Source organism: Arachis stenosperma, chromosome 5 (assembly GCF_014773155.1).
Source record: "Arachis stenosperma cultivar V10309 chromosome 5, arast.V10309.gnm1.PFL2, whole genome shotgun sequence".
In the NCBI taxonomy this organism is placed as follows: domain Eukaryota; kingdom Viridiplantae; phylum Streptophyta; class Magnoliopsida; order Fabales; family Fabaceae; genus Arachis; species Arachis stenosperma.
The window spans coordinates 16,930,678-16,938,530 of NC_080381.1; the positions used below are offsets into that span (position 1 = coordinate 16,930,678).

The 7,853-nt window shown below is 39.8% G+C and overlaps 1 non-coding gene across 1 annotated transcript; it reads right to left on the reverse strand.

Moving 5' to 3' along the window:
• Nucleotides 1–3,251: 3,251 nt before the first annotated feature.
• On the reverse strand, nucleotides 3,252–3,359 carry LOC130983916 (small nucleolar RNA R71). The gene has a single exon (XR_009087884.1). It is a non-coding gene; the product is annotated as a small nucleolar RNA R71 (small nucleolar RNA).
• Nucleotides 3,360–7,853: the final 4,494 nt, after the last annotated feature.

Here is a 7,853-nt window from a genome sequence, read left to right on the forward strand (position 1 = left end):
AAGATTTGATGGCCCAAACCGGCGTTCAAAGTCACCCTCAGAATTCCCAGCGTTAAACGCCCAAACTGGCACAAGAATGGGAGTTAAACGCCCAAACTGGCACCAAAACGGGAGTTAAACGCCAAGAAGAGTCTCTACACGAAAAATGCTTCATTGCTCAGCCCAAGCACACACCAAGTGGGCCCGGAAGTGGATTTTTATGTCATTTACTCATCTTTGTACACTTTAGGCTACTAGTTTTCTATAAGTAGGACCTTTTACTATTGTATTTTCATCTTGGTTCTTCTGGTTCCCTCTCTGGGGCCGAAACCAATGATCACTTTTGTTCTTATGTATTTTCAACGGTGGAGTTTCTACACACCATAGATTAAGGTGTGGAGCTCTGCTGTACCTCGAGTATTAATGCAATTACTATTGTTCTTCTATTCAATTCCGCTTGTTCTTTTACCAAGATATCACTTGTTCTTCAACTTGATGAAGGTGATGATTGACACTCATCATCATTCTCACCTATGAACAAGGTGACTGACAACCATTCTTGTTCTACAAGCATTCGAGGCTTGGTGAATATCTCTTGGATTCTTTAACCGGAGTCTTCGTGGTATAGGCAGGACCTGATGGCAGCATTCAAGAGAATCCGGAAGGTCTAACCTTGTCTGTGGTATTCTGAGTAGGATTCAATGATTGAATGACTGTGACGTGCTTCAAACCTGTAACCTACTGGGCGTTAGTGACAGACGCAAAAGAGTGATTCTATTCCGGTAGGGGAGGGAACCAAACCGGTGATTGGCATCACTGTGACAGAGTGTGTGCATTAGCTTTCACTGCGCGGATGGGAGGTAGCTGCTGACAACAGTGAAACCCTACACGAGCTTGCCATGGAAAGGAGTAAGAAAGGATTGGATGAAGGCATTAGGAAAGTAGAGAGACGGAAGGGAAGGCATCTTCATACGCTTATCTGAAGCTCTCACCAATGATATGCATAAGTATCTCTATCTTTATCTTATTGCTTTATTCGTTTACCACTATACCCATTTGAGTCTGCCTGACTGAGATTTACAAGGTGACCATAGCTTGCTTCATACCACCAATCTCCGTGGGATCGACCCTTACTCGCGTAAGGTTTATTACTTGGACGACCCAGTGCACTTGCTGGTTAGTTGTGCGAAGTTGTAGTGATCACAATTTCGTGCACCAAGTTTTTGGCGCCGTTGCCGGGGATTGTTCTTGTGTATGGACAACTGACGGTTTATCTTGTTGCTTAGATTAGGTATTATTTTTCTTCAGAGTTCTTAAGAATGAATTCTAGTGTTTCAAGGTGATGTTCTTATCATCACCAAAGCTGATTGATCATCATCAATTTAGCTCTTGAATGCAATGTCCTGCTGAAGCTTAGCTAGCTATGTCTAATTCCTTTAGACTAAAGCTTTAGACTAACATTGCATGATTCCTGGAATTCTCATTAAGAATTTTGATACCTTTATTTTCCTTTTCACCTAATTTTCGAAAAAACCAAAAAAATTACAAAATCATAAAAACCAAAAATATTTCTTGTTTAAGTCTAGAGTCTCATCTTAAGTTTAGTGTCAATTGCATGTTTCTGTTCTTACTGCATTCATGCATGTGTCTTCATTAATCTTCAAGTTGTTCTTGATGATTTCCTTGTTTTGATCTTTGAATTCTATTGACTTGAGTGTTTTGTTGTTTCTCATATGCATTCTCATCTTGTTAGTGTCAGTAGTATACAAACTGCTAAGTTTGGTGTCTTGCATGCATTTGATTTTAGTTGCATTTTAATTATTCCTTATTATTAAAAATCCAAAAATATTTTTAATTTGTGTCTTTTCAAGTCAATAATACAGAGAATTGAAGATTCAGAACATACTGCAGAGGAATCACACAGAAAAAGCTGGGCATTCAAAAATGCCCATTGAAGAAGACAGACTGGCGTTTAAACGCCAGCCAGGGTGCCTGGCTGGGCGTTTAACGCCCAAAAGGGTATAGTTTTGGGCGTTAAACGCCAGAATGTGCACCATTCTGGGCGTTTAACGCCAGGATGGCACAAGGGGGAAGATTTTGTTTTCAAAATCAATTTTTTTCAAGTTTTCAAAGTTTTTCAAAATCAAATCTTTTTCAAATCATATCTTTTCAATCAAATGTTTTCAAAATCAATTTCTTTCCTTTTTCAAAGATACTTACTAACAATTAATGATTTGATTGAACATTTTTTGCCTTTTCTGTTGAGGAAGGTTTTATGTTTGAACCATATCTTTTCTTGTTAGGCAAGTCATTAATTTTTAAAATCATATCTTTTAAAATTGTTTTCAAATCATATCTTTTCAATCATATCATTTTAATTACATCTTTTTCAAAATAGTTTTCAATCAAATCTTTTTGATTTCTAATTTCAAAATCTTTTTCAAAAATCACTTGATTTCTTTTCCACTTTTATTTTCGAAAATCAATTAGTGTTTTTCAAAAATGTTTTCAAAATCTTTTACTTAATTTTCGAAAATTACTTCCCTTCTTCTCACATCCTTCTATTTTTGGACTAACACTATCCCTTAATGCAAAATTCGAACTCCATCTTCTTTAATAAGTTCGAATTTTCTACCTCTGTCTTCCATTTTTTTTTCCTCTGACACCTCAAGGAATCTCTATACTGTGACATAGAGGATTCCATATTTTCTTGTTTTCTTCTCTTTCATATGAGCAGGAACAAAGACAAAGGCATTCTTGTTGAAGCTGACCCTGAACCTAAAAGGACCTTGAAGCGGAAGCTAAGAGAAGCTAAGGCACAACTCTCTGTTGAGGACCTGACCGAATTCTTCAAAGAAGAAGAACCCATGGCAGCCGAAAACAACAACAATTCCAACAATGCAAGGAAGGTGCTGGGTGACTTTACTGCACCTACTCCCGACTTCTATGGGAGAAGCATCTCTATCCCTGCCATTGGAGCAAACAACTTTGAGCTTAAGCCTCAGTTAGTTTCTCTAATGCAACAGAATTGCAAGTTCCATGGACTTCCATTGGAAGATCCTCATCAGTTTTTAGCTGAATTCTTGCAAATCTGTGACACAGTCAAGACTAATGGGGTTGACCCTGAGGTCTACAGACTGATGCTATTCCCTTTTGCTGTAAGAGACAGAGCTAGAGTATGGTTGGACTCTCAACCTAAAGAAAGCCTGGACTCTTGGGAAAAGCTAGTCAATGCCTTCTTGGCAAAGTTCTTTCCTCCTCAAAAATTGAGTAAGCTTAGAGTAGAAGTCCAAACCTTCAGACAGAAGGATGGTGAATCCCTCTATAAAGCTTGGGAAAGATACAAACAATTAATCAGAAAATGTCCCTCAGACATGCTTTCTGAATTGAGCATCATAGGTATTTTCTATGATGGTCTCTCTGAACTATCCAAGATGTCTTTGGATAGCTCTGCTGGAGGATCTCTTCACTTGAAGAAGACGCCTACAGAGGCTCAAGAACTAATTGAAATGGTTGCAAATAACCAATTCATGTACACTTCTGAAAGGAATCCTGTGAACAATGGGACAAGTCAGAAGAAAGGAGTTCTTGAGATTGATACTCTGAATGCCATTCTGGCTCAGAATAAGATATTGACTCAACAAGTCAATTTGATTTCTCAAAGTCTGTCTGGAATGCAAAATGCACCAAGCAGTACTAAGGATGCTTCATCTGAAGAAGAAGCTTATGATCCTAAGAACCCTTCAAAGGAAGAGGTGAATTACCTAGGAGAACCCTATGGAAACACCTATAATTCTTCATGGAGAAATCACCCAAATTTCTCATGGAAGAATCAAGAGAGACCTCAACAAGGTTTCAACAACAACAATGGTGGAAGAAACAGGTTTAGCAATGGCAAGCCTTTTCCATCATCTTCTCAGCAACAGACAGAGAATTCTAAGCAGAATCCCTCTGACTTAGCAACCATGGTCTCTGATCTAATCAAAACCACTCAAAGTTTCATGACTGAAACAAGATCCTTCATTAGAAATTTGGAGGCACAAGTGGGACAGCTGAGCAAGAAAATTACTGAACTCCCTCCTAGTACTCTTCCAAGCAATACAGAAGAAAATCCAAAAGGAGAGTGCAAAGCCATAACCATGGCCGAATCTGGAGAGGAGGGAGAGGAAGTGAACGCCACTGAGGAAGACCTCAATGGGCGTGCACCAACCTCCAATGAGTTCCCTAATGAGGAACCATGGGAGTCTGAGGCTCAATATGAGACCATAGAAATTCCATTGGACTTACTTCTGCCTTTCATGAGCTCTGATGAGTATTCTTCCTCTGAAGAGGATGAGTATGTCACTGAAGAGCAAGTTGCTAAATACCTTGGAGCAATCATGAAGCTAAATGACAAGTTATTTGGAAATGAGACTTGGGAGGATGAACCTCCTTTGCTCACCAAAGAACTGGATGACTTGTCTAGGCAGAAATTACCTCAAAAGAGACAAGACCCTGGGAAGTTTTCAATACCTTGTACCATAGGCACCATGACCTTCAAGAAGGCTCTGTGTGACTTAGGGTCAAGTGTAAACCTCATGCCCCTCTCTGTAATGGAGAAATTAGGGATCTTTGAGGTACAAGCTGCAAGAATCTCATTAGAGATGGCAGACAATTCAAGAAAACAAGCTCATGGACTTGTAGAGAATGTTTTGGTGAAGATTGAAGACCATTACATCCCTACTGATTTCATAGTCCTAGAGACTGGGAAGTGCATGGATGAATCCATCATCCTTGGCACACCCTTCCTAGCCACAGCAAAGGCTGTGATTGACGTTGATAGAGGAGAGTTGATCATTCAAGTGAATGAAGAATCCTTGGTGTTTAAGGCCCAAGGACATCCCTCTATCATCATGGAGAGGAAGCATGAAGAGCTTCTCTCAAAACAGAGCCAAGCAGAGCCCCCACAGTCAAACTCTAAGTTTGGTGTTGGGAGGCCACAACCAAACTCTAAGTTTGGTGTTGAACCCCCACATTCAAACTCTAAGTTTGGTGTTGGGAGGTTCCAACACGGTTCTGAGTATTTCTGAGGCTCCATGAGAGTCCTCTGTCAAGCTAATGACATTAAAGAAGCGCATGTTGGGAGGCAACCCAATGTTTTATAGTTAACTATTTTCTTTTGTTATTTTATCTTTTTTGTAGGTTGATGATCATAAGAAGTCACAAAAACAATGAAAAAAGCAAAAACAAAATGAAAAACAGGAAGAAAAACAGCACACCCTGGAGGAAGATGCTGCTGGCGTTCAAACGCCAGTCAGCCTAGCAGTTGGGCGTTTAACGCCCAGTCTGGCACCCTTCTGGGCGTTTAACGCCAGAAAGGGGCACCAGACTGGCGTTAAACGCCAGTAAAGGGCAAAAACCTGGCGTTAAACGCCAGGAATGGGCACCAGCCCGGCGTTTAACGCCAGAAAAGGCTCAAAACGTGGATTTTGATGCCATTTGGTGCAGGGATGACTTTTCCTTGACACCTCAGGATCTGTGGACCCCACAGGATCCCCACCAACCCCACCACTCTCTCTCTTCTTCTTCACCCATTCACCAATCACCTCAACATCTCTTTCTCTTCACCACTCACATCCATCCTTCATAAACCACCACTTCTCCCCCTTTTTGGCCGAACCACAAAGCCATCTCCCTCTCCTCCATTTCTTCTTCTTCTACTCTCTTCTTTCTTCTTTTGCTCGAGGACGAGCAAACCTTTTAAGTTTGGTGTGGTAAAAGCATTGCTTTTTGTTTTTCCATAACCATTTATGGCATCCAAAGCCGGTTCAACTGAGAAGGCATGACCTCAAGCCCATCACTAAGAAGAAGATGGAGCAAACAAGAGACCCCTCTCATCAAGAAATCCCTGAGATACCTCAAGGGATGCACTTTCCTCCACAAGACTACTGGGAGCAAATTAACACCTCCCTAGGAAAGTTGAGTTCCAACATGGGACAACTAAGGGTGGAGCACCAAGAACACTCCATTCTCCTCCATGAAAGTAGAGAAGATCAAAGAATCATGAGAAAGGAGCAACAAAGACAAGGAAGAGACATTGAGGAGCTCAAGCACTCCATAGGATCTTCAAGAGAAAGAAAGAGCCGCCATCACTAAGGTGGACCCGTTCTTTAATCTCCTTGTTCTTTATTTTCTGTTTTTCGAATTTTTATGCTTATGTTTATCCATGTTTGTGTCTTATGATCATTAGTGTCTTAGTGTCTATGCCTTAAAGCTATGAATATGAATCCATCACCTTTCTTAAATGAAAACTGTTTTTATCACAAAAGAACAAGAAGTACAGGATTTTAAATTCATCTTTAAAACTAGCTTAATTAGTTTGATGTGGTGACAATACTTTTTGTTTTCTGAATGTATGCTTAAACAGTGCATATGTCTTTTGAATTTGTGGTTCATGAATGTTAAAATTGTTGGCTCTTGAAAGAATGATGAAAAAGGAGACATGTTACTGAGGATCTGAAAAATCATAAAAATGATTCTTGAAGCAAGAAAAAGCAGTGAATACAAAAAAAAAAAGAAAAAAAGAAGGAGAAAAACGAAAAAAAAAAGGGAGAAAGAAAAAGAAAAGAAAAAAAAGAAAGAAATAAAGACGTGATCCAAGGCAAAAAGAGTGTGCTTAAGAACCCTGGACACCTCTAATTGGGGACTCTAGCAAAGCTAAGTCACAATCTGAAAAGGTTCACCCAATTAAGTGTCTGTGGCATGTATGTATCCGGTGGTAATACTGGAAGACAGAGTGCTTTGGGCCACAGCCAAGACTCAATAAATAGCTGTGTTCAAGAATCATCATACTTAACTAGGAGAATCAATAACACTATCTGGATTCTGAGTTCCTAAAGAAGCCAATCATTCTGAATTTCAAAGGATAAAGTGAGATGCCAAAACTGTTCGGAGGCAAAAAGCTACTAGTCCCGCTCATCTAATTTGGAGCTTAGTTTCATTGATAATTTGGAGTCTATAGTATATTCTCTTCTTTTTATCTTATTTGATTTTCAGTTGCTTGGGGACAAGCAACAATTTAAGTTTGGTGTTGTGATGAGCGGATAATTTGTACGCTTTTTGGCATTGTTTTTAGTATGTTTTTAGTAGTTTTAGTTTAGTTTTTATTATATTTTTATTAGTTTTTAATTAAAATTCACTTTTCTGGACTTTACTATGAGTTTGTGTGTTTTTCTGTGATTTCAGGTATTTTCTGGCTGAAATTGAGGGACCTGAGCAAAAATCTGATTCAGAGACTGAAAAGGACTGCAGATGCTGTTGGATTCTGACCTCCCTGCACTCGAAGTGGATTTTCTGGAGTTACAGAAGCCCAATTGGCGCGCTCTCAACGGCGTTGGAAAGTAGACATCCTGGCTTTCCAGCAATATATGATAGTCCATACTTGCCCAAGATTTGATGGCCCAAACCGGCGTTCAAAGTCACCCTCAGAATTCCTAGCGTTAAACGCCCAAACTGGCACAAGAATGGGAGTTAAACGCCCAAACTGGCACCAAAACGGGAGTTAAACGCCAAGAAGAGTCTCTACACGAAAAATGCTTCATTGCTCAGCCCAAGCACACACCAAGTGGGCCCGGAAGTGGATTTTTATGTCATTACTCATCTTTGTACACTTTAGGCTACTAGTTTTCTATAAGTAGGACCTTTTACTATTGTATTTTCATCTTGGTTCTTCTGGTTCCCTCTCTGGGGCCGAAACCAATGATCACTTTTGTTCTTATGTATTTTCAACGGTGGAGTTTCTACACACCATAGATTAAGGTGTGGAGCTCTGCTGTACCTCGAGTATTAATGCAATTACTATTGTTCTTCTATTCAATTCCGCTTGTTCTTTTACC